Genomic DNA, 21,784 nt, shown 5'->3' with positions numbered 1-21,784 from the left:
GGAAGGAAGCAACAGAGCAGCAGTTTTCAGTCCCAATTTGTCCAAGAACTAACATGACTCACAGTAGCCATGGGCAGAGGAGGAAGAGACAGTCAATTCTTTAAACAATGTCCTCTAACCCATCTTGCATATCCACATCAGCATGTGGAGGGGATGGAGACAGAGAGCCTACTGTGGATGGTAGCTAGAGGTACATCTGTTCCAGGCCCATGGATAAAACCAACCAGATGGTGAAGATCTGGAAGTGAAGGGAACATGTAGTATTTTGAGGCAGAAACACTGGCATGGTGTTTGGATGTTAAAGCATGAACATCCTTGTGTCACTACAGAGGACAGCAGAGCTCAGCGTTACTCAGTGTGCTTCTTCCCAGACCCCATAAAGCAACCATGAGCTTCAGTGCCATTTCCCCTACCTCTGCTCCAAGGAGCACAATAGCAGGGGAGCCCGTAGCTCCTTCTGCGCACGCATGGAACCGGAGGAAGATGAAGCTGGTCTCCCCAATAAGGGGACCCCACACAGAGCCGGCACAGGCCAGCATGTGCACACAAATCCAGGAGTGCAACAGATACAATGTGCTGAGACTTTTCCCTTATTTGGATAGGTATGCTCCATTTACACATTAAATGAAAGCCAGACCATCTCTCCTCTAACTCTGATTATTGAATCACAGTCAATAATAGAGAAAGGGAACACTCTGACACTCTTCAGCCCTCTGATATGTTGTTTACTCAATTCTCTCAGACTCTGTTAAATCTTAAGCTATTCCCCCAGTAATTTTGTATATTTGGACTGTATATCCAAGCAAGGCTTTGGAGTTAATCACGACACCAGTCATTGGAACTGAACAGGAATGGGATGGAATTGTCTTTATTCTTAGATGGGATAAGCCGACCCATTAGGAGAAAGTTTCCTGGTTCATGCTCTCAGATTTGAAAAATGAAACTCCATAGCTGCACTATCCTTGCTTATACTCTGATCCCACTCACTAAACATTTGCAAAGAAGAAGAAACGCAGCCAAATCCTACTAAGTTATAGTTAGCAACAATCTTATTGCAGGACATTTATGTTTTCTGTATGTTCCACTGGGACAGAGGTCCCTTCAAAGCTTTCAGTATGATTTAAGCACAAATGCTTTTTATATAGGTCAGGAAAGAGAAATGTAATTTTCTCCTAGTTTTGTTTGGTTGAAGTTCTCTGTTCTAGAACTTAATTAATGACTCTGATGAAATGCTTTGAAAACAGCAATGTTTCTAACCCCAAATGCATTGCCAAATTGAGTACTTCCTGCTCATTGTCTATTTTGGAGAGGATGCTGAACTCACATCCATGTGCTGCTAATAAAACCAAGAAAACTATTTTTACGGTTATGGAAAAAAAGGTATTTCTTCCTCCATACCTATCTCTGTCAGTTATAGCTGTGGGAAAGAAAAAAGTGATTTAAGAAATGTGAAAAGCTAGGGAGAGGAGGGAAGGGAAGTCACACAAGACAGTGCAATATTACCCCAGCTGGAACAGTCAGCTTCACTGGTTGGTTTTGATACGTAACTTCCTTTCTTATATATTTGCCCCTGAAGCCCAAGCACTCTGAGGAGAGTCCACATAGGGACATAAGAATGGAAATTAGGCAGAACTGGGTCCAGAACATAATCCTCAAATCTGTACCTAATCCAATGAGTGCCTGTTTTTTTAAATAGTAAATTTCCCCAGGTTTTTAACCCTTCATGTCTCTTATGGCTGAGCACCTGGCCTTGGGTCTAAGATACTGCAGCCCAGAGGCTACACAGACTCAGAGCTCCCCTAAGGTTTGTGCCGAGGTGCCACTACAAAGCAACAGCACTGCCATCAAAGACCTGCCCAGATGAGGAGGTGACACACTTCCATTGTGCCATGGCCTGCTGACCACTTCTTCAGGCAGTGAGATGAAAACATGCCTCTCTGCAGCTGGAAAGGTTTGAGTTTGCTGCCCTCATAGTTGAAGTTCAGATTCATTTCACCTAGAGGGTTTTTTACCAAAATGTGATAGGATCAGAGAGAAATAGGGGCTTGTAGCAGATACTGCAGTCCAGCTGAGTGGCCTTCCTTGTTGAGTGCAGAAGGACCCTAGGAAAATGCCTCCCACCGCTCTGCAGTAGCAATGGGATGTGCAGACAGTGCACGGATGGGCCTGAGCTCCGTTCTTGCAGCTGTTTCACACACAGCATATGTTGCAGAGGCTCCTCTTCTGCAGGTGACTCACCCCCTCTGTTTCCAATTTCTCTTCTGAAGGAGCAGCACCCATGACCTGGGGCCCCAGCAGCACTCAGGAGTTCACTGACCACCCAGGTGCAGAATGAGACCAGTTGGATCTGTTGCCTTTTGCCCTGTGGGCAGATGGTGACAGAGGTCTCTCTCTATTCTACCTACATGTACTTTACTCATAAAACCTGCAGCAACTTAGGCAGCCTCTGTTTTGTAGTTGTATATGGTTGGCATTTCAAATGCAGAAGTTTTTGCACAGGGAATGGGGCTCAGTCAGAACCATCACATGAATCTTATTCCCTCCCTGTACAACATTGGACCATTTGCTGAGTCAAAGGCAATGATTTCCATCTGATAAGCTACAAACATGGACATCCTCTCAGATGGCCATCCTGCTTCTCCTGAGAACAGTTGCACCCAGATGTTATGGCAGGTGGAGTCAGGAACAGCCACATCTACTTTACGAGATTCAGGAGGAGGATGAGTAGATAAATACAAATTACCACTTCTTGGCCAAAGTTTCTCCATCTTAGAGATCTCTACCCTTTCAAGGCAAAACCATATCATTAACAGCCTATCTATCTGTGATGTAAATCAGAATTTAATATTGGCTGTTATAAAACACACTTAGTCTGCAATGCGTTACCTCTTGGAGACAGCTTAAACAATGCAGGAGATTTTACAGCACGGAAAGCATCATTCTTCTTGCAGGCATTAATGCTCCAGACACTTTCTACCTGCCATAGCACTTGATTGCCACAGTCCTAAGTCTTCGTGCTCTTAGACAGACTGATGGGACTGCCCTGTCCCTGAGCAAGGCCACACTTCACATCCTGCCTCTTCAGCTCTTTTGTTACTGGACCTATAGCTCAACAGTGGAGAAAATTTTGCTGATAAAATCCCTTCACTTTCGGGAGGATGTCCCTTGCAAGCCCTTGCCTCATCATGATATTGCTCAAGCAAACACACATTGCTGGAGAAGGCCCTGGCTGGAAAAACTGCTTGGCTGCCACAAGGTCCAAAGATCCTAAGGAATACACAAAGATGTTCAAAAATCTTAAGAGCTACAGGCACAAAAGAAATTCTGTAAAAGCTTCTCAAGGCTGTAACCACAAAAGACCAAATCTGAACGGCAGGCAAAGCATGAAATAGCACCTGGCCTGAATTTCTTCTGGGTGACTGGAATAAATCTCCATCCTGACACTGATCCTGATACAGTGTGTGATGATGGGAGTGATGGCAATGATCAGATGAAGCCACAGCGAAGAGAGTTAAGAAGGTTTCACTGCTATGTGAGGATGGCAATGATTTTGGTTCTGATGCAACAAGACAACCTTCCCTGAAATAATCGTTGGTGAAATAGCAGATGTGTGCACAAGATATAACTATGTGGGTATTGAAATCTCAGGCAACGGTAACGATATGGACATCAGTTAACAAGTAAACCATAAAGTTGCTATTGAAATATTTGGTGGGTGCATTGCCTATCTTTAACAGCAGCCCAGCACAAACACTGCTCACTTAACGTTGTTCCACAGACTCACAGCATCTGACAAAATAGATGACTGTGCAGGACTTCTCATTTGGCATTTCTGCTTTCTGCTGGAACACAGTGATATTGGCTAAACATGTGTCTTGTAAACATTTGCCTGCAGTGTTCTTGCTTTGTATATTTACATAGCCCATGTAAATTTTGTGCTTTACTTTTGACAGAGAAAACCTGCACTGACTTTTTATGTTTAATGCATTCATTCTGAAGTTGTTGCTTCACCTACTGCCAATATGCTCTTTTTTGGTTAAAGAATATTAGAACATATTAAGAAAACATATTTGCACACATAACCCTCAGACTGCCATTATTTGCACTGCAAGATTCAGTGGTGAAGGAAGTGGTATATTCCCAGGTTTTGGATCAGTGAGGTTTCTCTGCATCATTTGAGTGACCTGGCAAGGCCAAGAAAGCAGAGCTTAAAAAGCCAGAGGGATCCCATGCACAAGCCTGTCAGCCTGGAAACAAAGAAACCAATGCAATGCAAAGTCACAAGTATTGAACTTACAAAGCTGGATAGTGCTAGCAGGGGGTGTAACAAATGGAGGGAGAAGGGCCCAGAGGCTTTCTCTTAAGAGCAACATGCAACACCTCAGAAGAAAATTGACTAATCAGTCTGCAAGTTAATATCTTCATTTTAGGCTGGGTGAACAGGCTTTAGGGGGTTGGATAATATTGTTGGAGAGAAAAAGCAAACCACAGAAGATAATAAAGAAGTGAGCTAGAGGACTTGAATTGCTCGCTTGCTCCTTACTAAAGGAATATAAGAACTAATGTTATTACAGATATTTACAAAAATAAGCAGTCAGGGATTGTAGCTGAAGTATTATGCTCACTGTTTTAAAAACAGATCACACATGGATCTCATCAAGCTGATACCCCTAGGAAGAACTGGTCATCCATGTAGTTAGGGAAGAGTTTCAGAGCACTGGGAAGTCAAGAAACTGATAATAAAAAGAGGCTAAGGCAGAAGGAACCCAACCATTCTACTAGGCATGATTCAAGAATTATTTCTCTGTCTTAAAAGCAGAAACTTAAGGAATTTCTTTCTCAGGGAATCATTGGCCAAGTAGGACCAGTAGGATGGTTAAAATGGAGAGAAGGGCTTTAGTGATAAATCAGTTATGCCTTTTTTTAAGGAAAGTCGTTATTAACTACAACTGATCTTAAACAAAGGACTGCATTTTCCAAAAGGTACCTCACAAACATCTTCCTGCCCTACCAAAAGACAGATCCTATCTGCAACTTCAAGCATCCAATCTGCAAAGCAGATACAATTTTAGGAAAGTGTAACTGCTTTTCTGGACAGAATGGTCAGAAGAGTGAAGTCCAGAAGTAACATTTCAATCTGATTCAGGAAAGAAACCTGCATAATCCCAGGAAGATATACATTGAGATTGCCAGAGTTTATGTATGTCTCCCACAGAAAGAGAGTCAACACAAATAGTAGTTCTCCCAGCTTCTACTGGGAAGTTAAAAGAGAGGTAGGACTCTCAATATTAGCTATTAAGGTTTTTTTTAGGATAGATACCTTCAGGATCTACAGAATTTGAACCCCTCCAATGCTCTCTGATAGCTTTGCCACTACTTAACTTTCTATCTGTAAAACAGCACTACATTCTTCCTGCAATGTTTTCAAGAGGGAATGAGGTCTTTCAAGGACTGGCAAAGCTAACAACAATAACAAAAAGAACAATTAAAAAAGGCCAGAGATCCTTTATGCTGCCTCAGAAGGAAAAAGAGTTTGAGGAAACTGTTAAAAACTGTTGTATGCATCAAAAATACAGGTTAAATCAGGCAAAGAGTCCCAGTGGTAACATGGAGAGGAGCAGACCTTGCAGTGGAGCAGGCATGTAAGTTCATTTCCCAGACCAGACTTATCTCCTCTCCGAGATAATCTCAGTAAAGATGAGTAGGTGGGCAATGAAAAGCTGATGGTTTGGATGGATCATGGGACAGCTGACAGAGGAACAGGGCCTGACTGAGCTCCCTAGCTAGCAGGCAGGAATTGAAGCGGTTAGCTGCAGTATTTAAATGTAGATATCTCATTAATAGCTTTAATCCTTGGTCTAGGGGGATGGTGGCAAAAGCCTGCATGTAGTGCCTGGACTCAGGCATCTGCTGGTTGTTGCAGAGAACAAAGATGAAAACCTTAGCTAATACAAAACCTCAAGAGAACAAAGCAAAGTGTGTGAAAAAGGAATATATAAAACGTATTCACAAGGAACAGCTAGTGCCAAATATTTCTTTGTTCTTGAAGTGTCAGCTTTGTCTCACAGGTGCCTTTGGGAAAGCAGCAAGTCAGAGCAATAACTAATGGCTCCCTAAATCCCTGCTGTCAGGCACTGGCATGCTAGTCATTTCCACACTTCCCTTTACTGATGGCTGAAGGAGAACCACGTCTTCCCAAGACACCAAACCTTGCCCATCTCCTAAATCATCAATAAACTCCCACAACCTCTCAAGGGTTGATATGCTTGGATGAGAACGCAAGCCACCACTCCCCCCCATCGGACATCCTGCTCCTCCTGCCTCCCACCATTACCCTGGGCTCTTCATCACTAGAAAAATTTGATCAAGTTGTATTTTCACCTGCTCCTGCATCCTCTTCTTGGTGCAGTGAGGACAGTCTGTCCTGTGGGTCTGATGTTCAGCTGGGTTTTTTCTTTTTTAAGACTTAATTCCCTGGTCTGGTGCATTTCCCAGATCTCATGCAAATCACCTACCTTCCCTTTGGAGTAGCAGAGTGCTATTGCTTGCTATCCCCCCCCGATCCTGGGAGGATGCAAAGAATAAAGGCTGTGAGCTGTTTCACAAGGGAAACAAAGGGCCATAGAAAGGTGTACCTAAACATAACATAGATTCCTGACTGCCACTTTGGTTTCCCAGCGTAATGGATTTCAAGCATTTCTGCCTGCCTTAAAATACCATAATAAAGTTAACATATGCTCACTAGAAGGATGGGCTCAACTTTCACCAAAATAATAGCGCTACCATGAAATACTGATTCTGAGGTAACCATTTGTCATTGGTAGAAAAAGGACTGGAATCGGTGGCTTCAAAGGCCTGAAAAGCATTCACTAATCTTTGGTCAGCAGCTGGACTGGAGAAGATAAGCCTAAGCTTTTATGTTGATGCACTTGCTTTTTTGAATCAGTGCTGATATGGTCTCTACAGAAATACAGATCAGGGGAGGTTGGTATTACTGTGCAGAAGGAAATTTTTCAAAACAAAAGTATGAAGTAAGCGACTCATCGGGGTCAGGAGAGGAAGGAAAGCAATGGAATAAATGACTGATGAATGAGAAAATTATTATAAGCAGCTTAGCTAGACTTCCAGAACACCAACTGGGGAAGGAAAGATGGCAAGAGAACAAAATTGGTGCATACTGAGTCAGGGATAAAAAAACACATGAAATAATAATTGTATTTTTGTAAATTATGCTGATTCCTTGCAGATAACTCTTACAAAATTAAGAGTTGTTTTTAGGGCCAAAAAGTCCATAAATGTTTTGACAGAGAGGCTGGCAGGATCTGGCCCATGGATAATATACAAAATCCAGAACCAAGCCCAAGATTATTTTCTTTTCGTTGGTTAAGATTTTAGAAGGGAAATAGAGATTTACTGTGTTCACCACAACATAAAACATTTATAAATGTTCTGGTTTTCAGAAGTCAATTGTCCCGTACCCTCTAAAAAAATCAAGTTTTCTTTAAAAATATCTCAAGTTACTACTGAAGAACATTTGAAACCAAAAATCTCCAGTCTTTTCTGACGATTTCATGAAAAAAAGCAGCTATATAAAAGTACAGCCTAGTGTTTTCCCTTTACATAGTGGCAAGTTTTGATTAAAATTTGTACGTCTTATGTGTTCAGTGGCTGGCCTGAAATGTAATTATATGACTAGTCTGATACCTTGAGCCTATGAATATAAAAAGAAAGATTTAAACTTTGTGGCTTTCACTGGATTTCTCTGAAGACCAAAACCAAAAGCACACATCTGACAACCTCAGACTGTGGTAAAGTTCAGTTCTTATACCTATCCAGACCCCAAAATCCTTGGTTCTTGTTCATCTTTAGTTCTGCTGGGTAGTCATAGTTTTACAGAAAAACAAACAAACAAACAAACAAACAGTTTTTAGAGTCTTTTATAACAAAATCACTGCTTTTGAAGCCTGACTAAATACATGAAGAGAACAACTGAAGGAAATACATATAATTTAAGTGAAAGATATATGAAAACATATAATGCCTATTAACCATAATGTCTACTTGGAGAGCTGTTAAGTTTAGCGTGGTGTTTTATTATTCCAACAACACTAAGAAACTCTCCTCCTGTACATTTTAATTAGTATCCTACTATAATTAATATCCTACATATAAAACACAATGTCCAGTCTGCCTTGCTATCTCTTTTTACTAGGCTGTGTAAGAGTTAAGGCCTGATATTCCTAGAACCTCCATCACTTGTGAGGGATTCTCTTACTTAACTGTGTTTATCATCAGCTTTAAATAAAGCTGAGAGTGACATGAAACATGACAATACACCTTCACCACCAACTCAGCCAAATGTAGTTTTCAAGTGGCAGGGATCCCAGGACTTGGTTTTAAAACACCTGGCTGGCTTTGGTTCAATGCTCGCCCACTGTGGCTAGGGTGGATGAGGCTAATGATGTGACCCTGCTGCAAGCAAGACCTTTGGAAGCTTTTAGCTCCAGTTATTCCCAGCAGTTGCTACATTGCAGCTGCAATGCCACTGAATTATAGCCTTCTATAGGAGGCTGCCTGGGGGCGCAGAGCCTTTATTCCCACTGCAGTGTTTTACAGGTGCTACATGCTGTGATGGAATAGCAGCACTGTGTAGTATGCAACAGTAAGACAGTAACACTGGGTTATGCCCTTACAGCAGCTTTTACCCAGAAGTGAGTGAATGTTTAACTTTTAAGTGCTTTATATTATTTTGAGGTTTTTAGTTTAGCCTTTAGTAAGGAAATCTAAGAGAGTTCTACATCTGTAGAAGTTGCCTGCTGCTATTGAGGCACAGCAGGTCAGCTGCTTCCATTGTCCCTCCCACACAGTCTGTGTCATCCAGAGGAAATCCTCCCCTGCCTCCATAGACAGGGACCTGTGCAAACAGATTGGTTCCTGAAACCCACTATCACATAGCACAGCTGGAAATCTGAGAAGGGCCAGAGACATGTGAAATGATGTTATATTACAGCCTGAAGGCCATAAAATGACAACACCGAGGCAGCAAGAAACAACTCAGAGCTGTGCCAGCCCTGAGCACCATGAGCTCTGCTAGGGCTGTGCTGAGGAGAGGACGTGAGGCCGGCGGGTGGGGGACACATCTCCCACTCTCGTGGAGCAGCAACTGCCAGTGCCAGTCCAGGCCTGCAGAGCACAGTAGGTCATACAAGACCAAGTCAGAACATCATGCAGTTGTGAGGATCTTTTTCTTCTCTTTTTAAACCAAACAGCTTTACTTTGCGTGTAAACATCATCGTATATTAAGTGTGAGATTTCACAATAGAGAGCATCAAACATCTAAAGCATCCTACACTCAGGTTTTGGCACTGGAGGGCTCCGTGACCACTGAGCGGCCCTGATCATCACATGGGAACAGCCTTTGACTGAAATGCCAAATACTTCAAGCACAGCAAAGCACCACAAAAGATCCCCACTGAAATGACAGTGTACACACATGTATACTCTAGCTGAAATCAGAAACCTAAACCAGACTGGAAATACTCATTGCTTTACAGCGGTAAGAAAAGAGGCTGCTGGGAGAGGAGACAGATAGATCCAGGTTATCAGAGCTGCCAAAAAACTGAAGAAAAGGTTTAATAGTCTTGGAATCTATTAATTGGGAAAACTCTCTTCACACACCGTTATTAAAAGACAACCTTTTCCTCTTAAACTGCTGTGCCCAGGAGTCTGTCCAATTAATGGCCAGAGGAGCAGCACAAAGCAAGTCCAGCTCTATAGGAATCAGAGTCCCCCTTCACAAGACCCTGAAGTTTAGTAACACGGCAATTCAGCTCTGGGAGTTGATTTTGTTTCTGGAGACTTCAGCCTTCTCACTTCAAATTTAGTCAGAAATAATAGGCCCTTTTGAATAGCAGGAAGTTTGGTTGCTACCAAAGAGCACTGCCAATCTCTGCCTGTCCAGCAGGAGCTGCAGTTCTGCTGTGTGTATGAGGCTTGAAGCCCTCGGGGACAGCCTCCTCCTCCTAGGGGGGATGCAGCTCAGCATCCTAACAGCCTTCTTGGGAACTGAAGGGAGAGTAGTGCCTACTTCCATTGCATTTAATTCGAAAAAAGGGGGCCATGTAACAGGAGAACAATAGAAGGTCAACTCATGTTGCATCAGCTCAACCTGAGATCTGCAGGTTGTAAAGTGCTGGGGATCAAAGGATGTCCCAGGCAGATCTTCAGGTTCTGAGAGCTGTCTTGTACCCCAACTCTAGTAACTATTTTAATGTGATGAACTCTGCATTAATCTGCATAAAATGAGTATGCCTTTTAAAAAGTTTCAGAAGTGGTATTAAGCATGCTCACACAGACGGCAGGTGCATGTGTGTGCACACGGCAAAGAGTCACCAATGGAAGGCCACGGACTCTGATGTCAGACTGATGCCAGGGACGGTACTGGCTCTACAGGAGGATATTGGCTTCCAAGAAAAATGCCAAGAGCCTTTCCCAAATATAAGCATGCAATTAGGAGATGACAGAGATGCCTTTCAAAATGATACATTGTGTTTTTGTACCAGTGATGTTCTTGTGCAAGAGATCTCAGTGTTGCAGAAATCACAGATAATGGGAAAGAGGATGAAAGGGAACTTGTGCAAACATTGTCTGGAGTATGGGAATGACAAATGCCCTGGGGAGGGATCCTTTAACCACTCCAGCAAACTCCATTATAATCAAGGTGTAGGCAAATAAAAGGCCATTGTATTCACAAGTGAATCAAAAGAACTTTTGAAATGCCAAGAGGATTTGAGGGGACAAAAATGGAAAAATAGGAACTTTTAAGGGCAGTCAGGACTCTCGTTGCATATGGTTGACAACTAGCTTTTGTACTGGGAACAGGGCCATACATTAGTTCATTTCTTAACGTGGCGCTTTCAGTCAAATATCATTGTCAAAACTAGGTAATATGGTACTAACCTGGTAGCTGCCCCAAAATGCCCCAATAGTGAAGAGGTTCAGACACATTTCCACATATCAGAGGAATGTAAAATATATCTGCAAAACACAAAGGAAAGACTTTAACAGCCTGGAAAAAAAAAAAACCAAAAACAGTCTGAGAGAAAGATGTGACCATCAGATATCTCTTTGGTTTTCCCAAAACCTGGCTAGGGCATCTCACTTTGTATGTTGTTGAGTTAGTCTGACCAAAACCAAAAACAATGAGTGAAAATAAAATATACTAATGCAGTCAAAGGACTAAAGGCAAACTATTTTCTCATCCCAGGAACTGGCCTTAATACACAGTTGAAGCTGAATAAAATGAGGTGGATGAAAGACCTAGGTACATTACAACTTGAACACTAGTTTAAAGATTAAGGCTATGTTAAAAAGCACTTTTTGTTTCACATCTCAGAGTGTGCTGCTTTTGACTTGACTTGTCAACTCCATTTCCATTTCTTGGCTAACATGACAAACTGTACAAACTGATGAAAATCTTATGACAGAAGCAACAGCCACAATTTTATACTGATAATTTTAACTTTGCATTGTTCACTGTGTCCGCATTGTGTTGTACTTTATCTGATATACATTGCAGTTGCCTCTGGGCAGGGACAAGAATAAATTATATACATTCTGTAAGTACAAAGGACTCAAAAGGAACTAGTTAAATTAACAATAAAGATACAGCAAGCACAGTAGTCATTAATCCAAAGAAAATGTACTAGTTGCTGTTCTTACAAAAAGTTCAAATTGTCACAAAACATTTGCAAAATATTCCACTCTCAAATTGCTTTGGCAATTGCAGTGGAAAATCTCCGGGGTCAGAGTCTCTGCTAAACTGGGCAGAGAAGCTGAGCCAAGGGAGCAACATACTTGAGGTTGGGATACAATCATTTGGCAATTCCTGTAAGGAACTATCCTTCTTTTTTGCACAAGGGAACCTCCTGCAGTAGGATTTTGCAATAGCCAGTTTTCTTTAGACATGAATATGAGAAAGGGAGTCAAGCATAGCTGGAATGACTCTTAGACTCCAGCCTGAGACTGAACAACAGGTAATGTTTCTCAATTAGACATGCTAATCCTCGTTACAAAAGCCAGACAAGTATGCTGTGCACTCATATATTTAGCTGAAGGGTTTGCTACAGCAACCTTCTTATGGTGCATAGCTGAGACAACCCAGCTGTGTCCTGGCCTGAAGGGATCCTAGATAACAAATGGAAAGTAATCCTTTTATATTCATACAGTGAGATTATAGGTATGTAACCCCTGCAAGCCACTTTGTTTTCACTAGAAGTGGTGGTACGTTGGTGGTAGGATTCGTTAGTGTGTAAGAGAAGAGAAAAACAGGTATTTAGGTTTTGTCAAAAGAAATGAAGGCTGACAGCTAAGAGAGCCTGCTCTTAGGCAGGAAGTAACAATCCATTTGGGTCCTTAGAGGTGCTTCACCATCCATTGCTCTCCTGTATTTAATAAGCCTAGGTCCAAATTTTAAATGTCATGCCATGCAACTCCACAAGTATTGTGGGACAGGACAGACTGTGAAATGGAGCCAAGACACTGCAGAACTGGGAGCAGAGGCCAGAAAGTGAGAGCTAAACCCAGCCTGGATTTGGTTATTCTGGTAAAGAGAGAAGTGAGGGACCCCAGTGCCCTGCTCCATCACCGCTCACCATGGCTCCCTTCATTGCACCTCTCTTCCCTACATCTTTCCAGCATTTTCCAGTTACCTCAACTTCACATGAATTTGTGATGACATCCTGCTTCAATCAGACTTGCCGTACAACATTCAAGGGCTTGTACAGACAGCCTTCAGACTTTTATCCAGCCTAATTGCATCATTTGACACTCACTGTCATTTAAAACTTTTTAGCAACTGATAGGTCATCAAAATAAAATCCTTCTAATACCTTCTTCTTGTACGTGCCTGAGATTCACAGAAATAGTAATCAGCATTAGAAAAGTTTCATTCTCAAAATCAAATTGCAGGAAAAGATTTGAATTAAGAGGTACATTTGAAAAAGCATAGGAGCTTTTCACCAAACAATGATAATAACAGGAGGACTTTAAACCCTATTGAAATATAATTAAATACATGTTCACCTCAAAAATTATTGTAAAGAATTAGGCTTTCCTAAAGCCATTCAATAAACCCCCTTGGAACCTATTATGAATCCTTTCAATAACATTTTACAACTATTCAGTTTTGGGCCTTTTTTTTCCTGTTGGCTTGGTACATTTTCTTGAGAGAAAAAAGTCCTAGTGCCATTGTGTTAGCTTTGGGGAAAAATGCAGTGCTATAAGCAAATGCAAACTCTCTTTTGTTTTCCCCTCATTACCCAATAGAATAAGAATAGGGTTGTAATTGAACAAGTGACCTCACATTTGGACACACATAGGAAAGAATGAAATGTACGTTATTGTAAGTTTTCCTGAGTCCACATAAGCAAACCTCTCCAGATACTACACTAAATGTCAGATCCTGCTTCTTATGAAGTCAGCAGGAGGTTTACCATTGTCTTCTGTGTCAGCAGGATGGAGCCTCTAGTATTTATCTTCAGATGTGGTGACTTGTCCATGTCCGCCAATGTCCGTAGAGCCCTGGCTACTTAGATTAGTTGAAGATCTGCCAAGACATGTTTATATTCAATCAGTATTGAAACCTCAGCATGCAGGAATTTTAAAACAAACAAGCAAACAAAACCAGCAACCAACAAACTAACCAAAACTCTTTGTTAAAGGAAGTCCTGAAGGACTGTCCTGCACCTTTGGGAAAGGACTGTGTGTGCACAGAGCTGAAGAACATGGAAAATATTTGGATACGGTAACAGACAGAGCAGGGGAGCCACTGCATGGGGCACATGTTTCCTTTGCTCACTCTTGGTAGCATGCTAGCTGCAGCTCTTCACAGATGGATACATGAGAGCTGGAAGGGAGGATGTAGCCACCTTCTCCTTCTCCAGGGGCAGGAGAGGGAAGGTGTGAGCACCAGATGTCAGCAAGGGACAGGGAATGCCAAGGGACACGGAACGACAGCTGGGCCTCAGGACAGAGGGACTGAGCCAAAATTCCTGCTACCAGCAAAGCCACTGAGCCGACTGGGAGCAGGGACTGGCTGGAAGGGCCAGCATGGTCTGGGAAGGGGACTGAATACAAACCTTTCCATTTTGCCATTTTTTCCCTCGTATTCTGTCTGCCCCAATCACTTTGAGTTTTCTCTATTTAAAAACCTAAATATTTTCAAACCAAGTTTTCAGTTTATATAAGCCTTCCAGTTTTCCGGGAGAAACTCATTGTAAGGGAAAGGCTTGGCAAATCTGCCTCAAACCTCTGGTCATTGGAGTCCTGTCAGAAGTACTGAGAGATACCATCTAAAAAGGCTCATGGAATTTAAGATTATTTTGAGGCTGTTTTATTTAAGCAAAGCCATTCCCCTTGCTATCACCTAAGCTGCAGTATAAACACACTCGTCTTAAAATTTCAGTGCATCATTGTTTTGTTTGAATGTGGCTCTTTGGAAAAAAAGTCCTGCTGTTGTTTACATCTCGCTAAGCCTTTTTATTCAGTGCCAGACAAAAAGCAGATAGGGTGCAATGCTTAATAAGGACAATAACTACACTTTATTTGGGAGTCAGCCCACCACAGAGAAGAGATGAAGTCCAAACAGCTGTGATGAGATCCATATTCATAAGAATCCTTCAACAATGTTTGCATTGCCATAATGCCAGCTGCTTAAAGAATATGCTCAACACCCCAGTGAGGCAAAATTAAAATAATACTCTCAGTGGGAAAATGGAGATGTAGGTAGTAAGTTGCTTTCCTGAGGTCACAGGACTTGCATGTGGTGCAGACACCAGCACGACCCTCCAGCCCAGGGCTTAACCTGAAGAGTGAACTTCCCCTTTAGCTGCTTAATCACTGTATGCATAATCACAGGACCAGCAACAGGGAAGTCCAGGACTGCTGTAACAACAGAATATGAAGCTGATCACAATTACAGGCATTTCTGCTGACCCCTCAGACAAAAGCGAGCTGCTGACGAGCAGCCATCACTGGGGTGATATGAGGATCAGCATTCATTGCCATTAATAGAGCCACTCCCTCAGAAATAGTAATAGTTTTAAATTTTTCTGTGTTATATCTCGTTCTATTTAAAAATTCAAAGTAGCCTGGTAAGAGCTGAAACATAACTAGCTCCACTGAAAACTATCTGTGACTTAGCTAACCTGTCACTGAAGCAGTAAAGAGGGATAGATGAAGTCCAAGAGATTCTGGCTGACCACAGGTGGAGAAGGGGCACCCTGTCCACACCAGACACCGAGGAGGAGATCATGTGGGTGTGCACCCGGGATGCTCCATGGTACTCAGCCAGGCAATTTGCACATCTCTGCCTGGGGACGACCACCTATATTCTCTGGAGGTCTGAAGGAAGACAAAACCATTTCCCTACTCTGGGGCAACCCAAGCCCTTCTAACTGTTACCCACTTCCAGGAACATGTCTCACCTCTGGTAACACAGGCAGTGGCCTTCCCACAGGCTCCTGTCCCAACTGCCACAGTTGCACCCATGCTCATGACTGGCACTGTGGAAACCACTCCCCAGAGCAGAGCCAGCTCAGCAGCTAAACTCACTGAATGGAGACCTGTGTCCTGACAAAACATGTGGAGCTGACAGACACAGAAGCAGCAATGTTTTCCTCCTCTTCTGAAGGGACCCAAAAGAGCAGTGGTACCATCATCAAGGAAAGTTGATGAGACGGCTGAGGAGATGACAGAGAACCTTCACTGTACCAGGAGGTTCAGGACTGTTGGGGCACAGGATCAGCATGCTAGCCCAGCATTTCTAGCTTCAGGGAAAAGGGGTGAAAGGCACAGAAAAGGATTAAGGCAAGTATATTTCTGTGACAAAGGACAGAGCTGAAATCAGGGAGAGAGACAAAAACATGCACCCACATTACTCAGATCATCATTTGGTGAGCTCAATGTCTCAGCTGTGCCTGTGTCATTTCTCCACTTTTTTCTCTTCTCAATCAAATGGCGGAGAACCTGCAATAACTGTTAAACATATTGTTAACAATGCAAGAGTGTTTCCTGTTCATGCAGTAACTCATTGCCAGGCCAATAAACTCTTTGGCTTTTGGCCTTGCAGTATTTATTTGCAGTGGATACCCCTCAGTTAAGTCACTTCTGCACTTTTTGGGCACCAGGCAGCTGATCTACTTGAGATTACTTTTTCAAGAAAGATGCACTGTGCCTGCCTGCTGATTACAAAGTGAGCTTCAAGTGAGCAGGTCAGCTGTGGCCATCCATACTCAGAAGGTGGACCCTGCCTGGAAGGAAAGAGGGCTCTTGGCTTCCTGCACCGTCACTGACTGGGGTAGGAAGAACAAGAAAAACAGTCCATCATTTCAACCTCAGTGACTTCTGTGAGCCATGCTGTTTTAAAAGCAACACCTGCTAGGCATAAACCTTTCACTTCAACCAAATTCACAGATTTTCCTGGAAAGGGAAATGAGTTCCTATTGCTCAGCATAACCACCAGGAAATGCAGCAATTCCTTTCCCGTGAAGCCCCCTAATTAATACCATCTTGAAGTAAACTTGAAGTAGGGATTAGATAGGGTCTCAGCCCCTCTGAGATAATTAGAAATATACCTACAGCTTCAGTGCTTTGCAATCTGATGTATAAATCCAAACATTGTACAATATACTGCAGTGTCATCATGGTAATAATTTATAAATAAATTACTTCAGCTTTGCAGGACAAATGGTTACAGTACTATGAAACCTGTGTGGACACTGACTATACCATATCTGATTTGAACAGTTTATTGTGGGTGGGCTGTTGCCTTCACTGGTACAGTTTACCTCTTTTGTTTGTTGTTAGCTGAAATTGTGAAGAGTTTTCTTAAATCATCTGAATATAAAGAGTGTTTTCCATCTGTTTCCCTTTCCATCGGAAAGGAGTCAACAACTATTTGGATCTACAGCTGCAAAATTTGATTGTGGATACTTCCAATGATCAATTAATTCAGGATAGGTTTTGTTTGGCTTAAACTCCCATGCATTAAAAGAAATGGCTCCATATAAATTGGTTTGATCATTTCATGCTTGCACCATTAAATGCACTGTTTTGCAAGGAGCCAGTCTTTGAGGTAAACTAGATTTTTGAAACCCTGTAAGCAGGACATGTTCTTCCTACCAAAATATGTGCCTTTGCAAAAGTATGGACTCCTCCACTGCTGGAGGAGTTGGTGTTTACACATATCTCTGTGCCATTTTACTGTCTTTGAAGAAGTCAATCCTGCAAAGCAAAGGCACTCAGTCGCATCTGAAACATAAACAGCTGCCAAAAATATGCTTGTAATTAAGGTCGAGAGTCAGGAAAGCATCCTTATGCAGAAAGGTTATTTAAGCATGTGTTTAAATTTAAGCACATGTTTAAGTCACGTGAAAGGAAGTAATGCTTCAGCATTCCTCCTTCCACTGAGTGTCATACCCACTCTCTACTGGAGAAATCAGTAATTCATCTAATGAATTGAATGCAGTGCCTGTATTTCCTGAGAAAGGTGCCATATTTAAATATTTTTCTAGGTAAGGGTGGGATTTCAGTATATGCTCCAGTGGGTTCCTAGATCAATGCCTAAAATCAGAAAAAATAAAGAAATATGAATGAGTTAGTCATCGTTCCCAAAGAAAAGACCCTTCTTTTGATTACAGCCCACATTTTTTCAGGGAATCACTATTCTCTATAGTTCTGGAACAACTGGGCTGAAGCTGGAAAGATTCAGAGTAAAGTCAGTGGCTGCCATCTGATAAAATACACTTATTTCCCAGCGTGAAAAATCAGCAGATGCACAATGTTGGGTTTGATGTAAATAAAAGGGTATGCAATTTCAAAAACGTCTACTAATTTGTTTTAAACCGGTATAATAATAATTATGACAATGAAATAGCTCCTGGCTTTTGACAAAAACTAACTTTTTTTAACTGCAGGCTCTATTTCTACCAGGTTGGGATATTTTTTAGACAAGCAGATCCATACATAATTAGGGGGTAGCAATTGCTTTGCTTTGTAAAAATGTAGTCCCATTACCAAATTTTGATGGATTAGAATAATGAAGATCGTGATGTTTTATAAAGGACGTTCAACGATTCCAGTTTAGAATCTGCTTTACAGCATTGTTTGCTTGGCTTATAATCCTCCCATAAAGTTTGTTTGCCCAAAACATTTATTTCTTTACTTCATTTGTATTTTAATTGCCATAAATGTCTGAGCTGTAAGAATTCCAAAGATACAGGGATTGATTCCATTCACTCACAGACTTTATGCAACTGTGACTCCACTAACTTTAGCTGTACTGTTCAGTTCACCACCATACACAGACATCTTTCTCTACCAACTTTACAAATGTTTGAGAATTCTTTTTTTTTTCCCCATTTTGAAGAAAATATGAGTAAATTGGAAAACAAAGTAAAATATTTCATGTAGCTTTTATTTTCAAAATTGTCTAGTTCTTCTGACAACTAGAAGGGAGAAAAGACCCGTCTTGTGCAAATATGTCCCCAAAGTATGACAATTAGCTAATAATATAGTTGATTAGTTAATTTCATAGCTTCAATGTTGAAGAAAGAGCATGAGTGAGAAGTGATTTCTGTATTCAGATTAATACCATATTTTCACTTTATTCATCCCAAGACTCAGAAAGTGAAACAGAAAACATGCACATGAGGTTTGCTCAGCACTATATAATATCAACATCTGGTCTGAAAAACCCACATTCATGTGATTTGTACATACAGATGAAATACTCTAAGGCTCCCCCTGACACTTGCCCAAAGTATCATGACTAAGAGATTACAGTCACAGACACACCAGCACAGAAATAGCCCTGTATCAGCACCTTCTTTTGCAGCATGGCTTGCATACCTTGTCACATGGTGAATGAGCAGATTTGGAAACAGTCCCTCTCAGGACTGTGCTTGTTCCTATTCCCTGTCAGGTCTTCTGTGCACAGCCCACAATTAGTGTGGGGTTTCAGCAGTTTCTTGCAGCACCATCTGCAGCCCACCACCATCCCAAAGGTGTTTTGACCCCAGTGGGCTGAAAGCTGAGATGGCAAGTACAGTGGGAGGAGGAAACAAAGTAGAGTGTCAGAATCAGGCAGCTGATTTTTCTCACCAAGTACCAAAACTAGATAGGAAGATAAAAGCTGATAGGACAAATTGTTTCCAAAAGCATGATCTGACATGTTGCTGTTGTTTGCAGGGTTTTACTGGTGATAAATATGGCCTAGCAATTGCCACTGAGGGCAGAAGTCTCTGCAGGAACCTCTCTGCAGACATCTAGGTCTGACTATTGCAATCCCACCCTCTGATTTAGAACAAAGGTGTTAAAAGTTTTCTCTGGAAAATGAACAATTTGTTTGCTCCTTGGAGTTTTGGTCTATGTTAAGACAGTAATTCAGCCCATACTTTTCTCTTTCAAAACTAATCAGAATAATATTTAATAAGGAAAAAATAAGGAAAAACATCCAAGTCAAACTTATTTCCGAAGATCATTTTAATTTCGTCTGCTGTGATTGGTGGTCAGATCAGCACTGCTCAGAGAAGGACACAAAAACCTTGCAAATGGGAGTTAAGGATTTTTGCCTGAGCCAGGTCTCCCAGATGCAGCATCTTGTTTTCGGCTTGTAAACAAATTTACAGTTTGGTTTATTAGTGTCCAGGGAGGTCAGGTGACCTGTCAGTTGTCTCCCAGAGAGTGCTGCATGGCACTGGGTTTGAACCTACCTGGTTCCTAAATCTCTACTCATTTGAATACTTCCCATCCATCAACCTTGCTCATCTCTGACCACTCCCCAACCACCAAACCTTCTTCCAGACCAGGTTTACAGGTTGTTTTTTATAACATTCATCCAGATGTACTTAATCTGGTGGATTCAGTAAAACCTGAATCTGTACTGAAACTGTGTTTTGAGTGCACTAGAGTGGGGTAACAGTACCAAAGGCCTTTTTGTGATGCACCCTCCCCACTTAGCACTCTTACAGACACAGTCATGGGCAGGAAATCTTCTGTACTGACTAAGCAAGGAATACCCAGAGCTGGTAATGGCAAGAAGGGTCACTGTTCCCCAAACATGCCGAATCTGGGGTGAGCCAAAGACCCAGCAAATGCTGGAGAAATACATATTTTGTTTCTCTTGGGCAACCTGCTTCCCCTGTTGCACTTGGAAACATTCATTAGCTGAATGTCTGCTTCTTGGAAGTAGCTGCTCATCGCCACACATCTCCAATCTGCGTCCCAGAGTTTCCTCGCTCATCACAGCCCAGGTTGAATTGCTTTTGAAATCAGTAAGAGCTTTTAAAATAGTAAGTTCAAGGGAAGTAGAATAAGAAACAAAATAGGGGGGTTTATTACTGTTTTTATTATTATTATTAATTGCAAATTTAACAGCAAAATACACCTGCTCCCCCATCATACAGCCCAGGGCTCTTAATAGAGTTGTGTTCTGGGGTTTTGCTCAGCCTAAAGCAATGCATTTCTCTCTGGAAATGTAGAAATCTTTTGCTACCTGACAGTGAACAAATAATCAGACTGAGAATCAAAAAAATCAAAACAAAATCGAAGCCTTCCCATTAAACCTCCTTGCAGTGTTGGTTAATTTACATCATTTTTCTGTGCTCCAGTTCCCTCTCCTGCAAAGTGAAGCTATTGAAAAATGTTTGCCTTTGCCAAGCACTGGGTTTTCCAGGTAATGAGGACCATACTAGGTATAATCCTCCTGAAGGTTTACAGGGTTTGAAGAACCTCCTCAAAATTGAAATTATGTTTCATGGGGGTTTTTTTGACTCTCTAATTAATGACTTGATTGTGTAGGTGCCCAGAGAGGAAAGTGAACACAAATGTTAATAAAATTAGCCTGGGCATGGGTACAAGAAAGAGATATTGTTCTTCACACGGAGCAGTAGAGTATGAGGCCTTGGACAGTGCTGCCTGGCCCTCACCTCCACCACCGCGGCTAGTCTCTGACGCCATTTAGGGAGCTGAGCCAGCTTAGAAAACAAATCTACAGATCCAGTTTTGTTAAAGAGTTCATTTGAGCCAGGAAAATCAAGATAGTTTACCACAAAACAAAAGGACTGATATTTGCTAAATAACTGTGTTGTGCACCATATGGTTTCCTACTCAACCTGAATCTTGCAAGGAGGGCTTCAGAGCTACCCTCCTGGGTGGGGATGAGCACTCAAAGTGGAAACAACAGTGCCAGCTACTTTGCAAAATGCTGCCTGGGACCGTTTTTGTGATTGCCAATTGATTTGGAATTGATCAGGGATGGACATGTGGCTTTGGAGATTCCTCCTGAGAAGTCACCACAGCTGCTATTAATGATTCCCTCCTGTTATTCATGGTTGTGTTCACATTTTTGTCTAAAGCACCTTCTAACAGATGCTATTTTACAAATGCTGCACTGCAAAAACAGAAAAGAAGATCTTAGGTCATTTCCACATTTTAGTATGATACCAGATCTAAGCAAAGCCTGTGCCTCTAAGAGTGCCTGAGACAGAGATTTTTCCTGCCCCTGGTGCCAAACAATCTACACCAACAAAACCTGTTTCTGACTGGTCCATATGGGACAGTGTCAGAGAGCTCTTTCCTTGTCAATCCTGATTCAAAAGTGACTCTCAAGTGACAAATTATTAAGGCATGCAAACCATCTAATTCAGTCTATCCTTACTGAGCACAGTTATTTTATTTTTAAAAAACCTAAACAAACAACAAAACAAAACAAACCCTAAAAATT

General features: G+C 41.8%; 1 long non-coding RNA gene across 2 annotated transcripts in view; it reads right to left on the bottom strand.

Annotated features, from left to right (window-relative positions):
• Positions 1 to 10,970: 10,970 nt before the first annotated feature.
• Positions 10,971 to 21,784, bottom strand: part of LOC141937394 (uncharacterized) — a 33,690-nt gene continuing 22,876 nt past the window's right edge. For both annotated transcript variants that reach the window (XR_012626945.1, XR_012626946.1), the window contains exons 3-4: positions 13,494 to 13,606; positions 10,971 to 11,037 (exon numbers count right to left, since the gene is read on the bottom strand). This is a non-coding gene — a long non-coding RNA (uncharacterized LOC141937394). The remainder of the gene's footprint in view (positions 11,038 to 13,493; positions 13,607 to 21,784) is intronic.

The sequence above is a fragment of the Strix uralensis genome, chromosome Z (genome assembly GCF_047716275.1).
Source record: "Strix uralensis isolate ZFMK-TIS-50842 chromosome Z, bStrUra1, whole genome shotgun sequence".
NCBI classification, from domain to species: Eukaryota; Metazoa; Chordata; class Aves; order Strigiformes; family Strigidae; genus Strix; species Strix uralensis.
The sequence above is the reverse complement of the archived record's forward strand: the minus strand, read 5'-3'. Positions and strand labels throughout refer to the sequence as shown.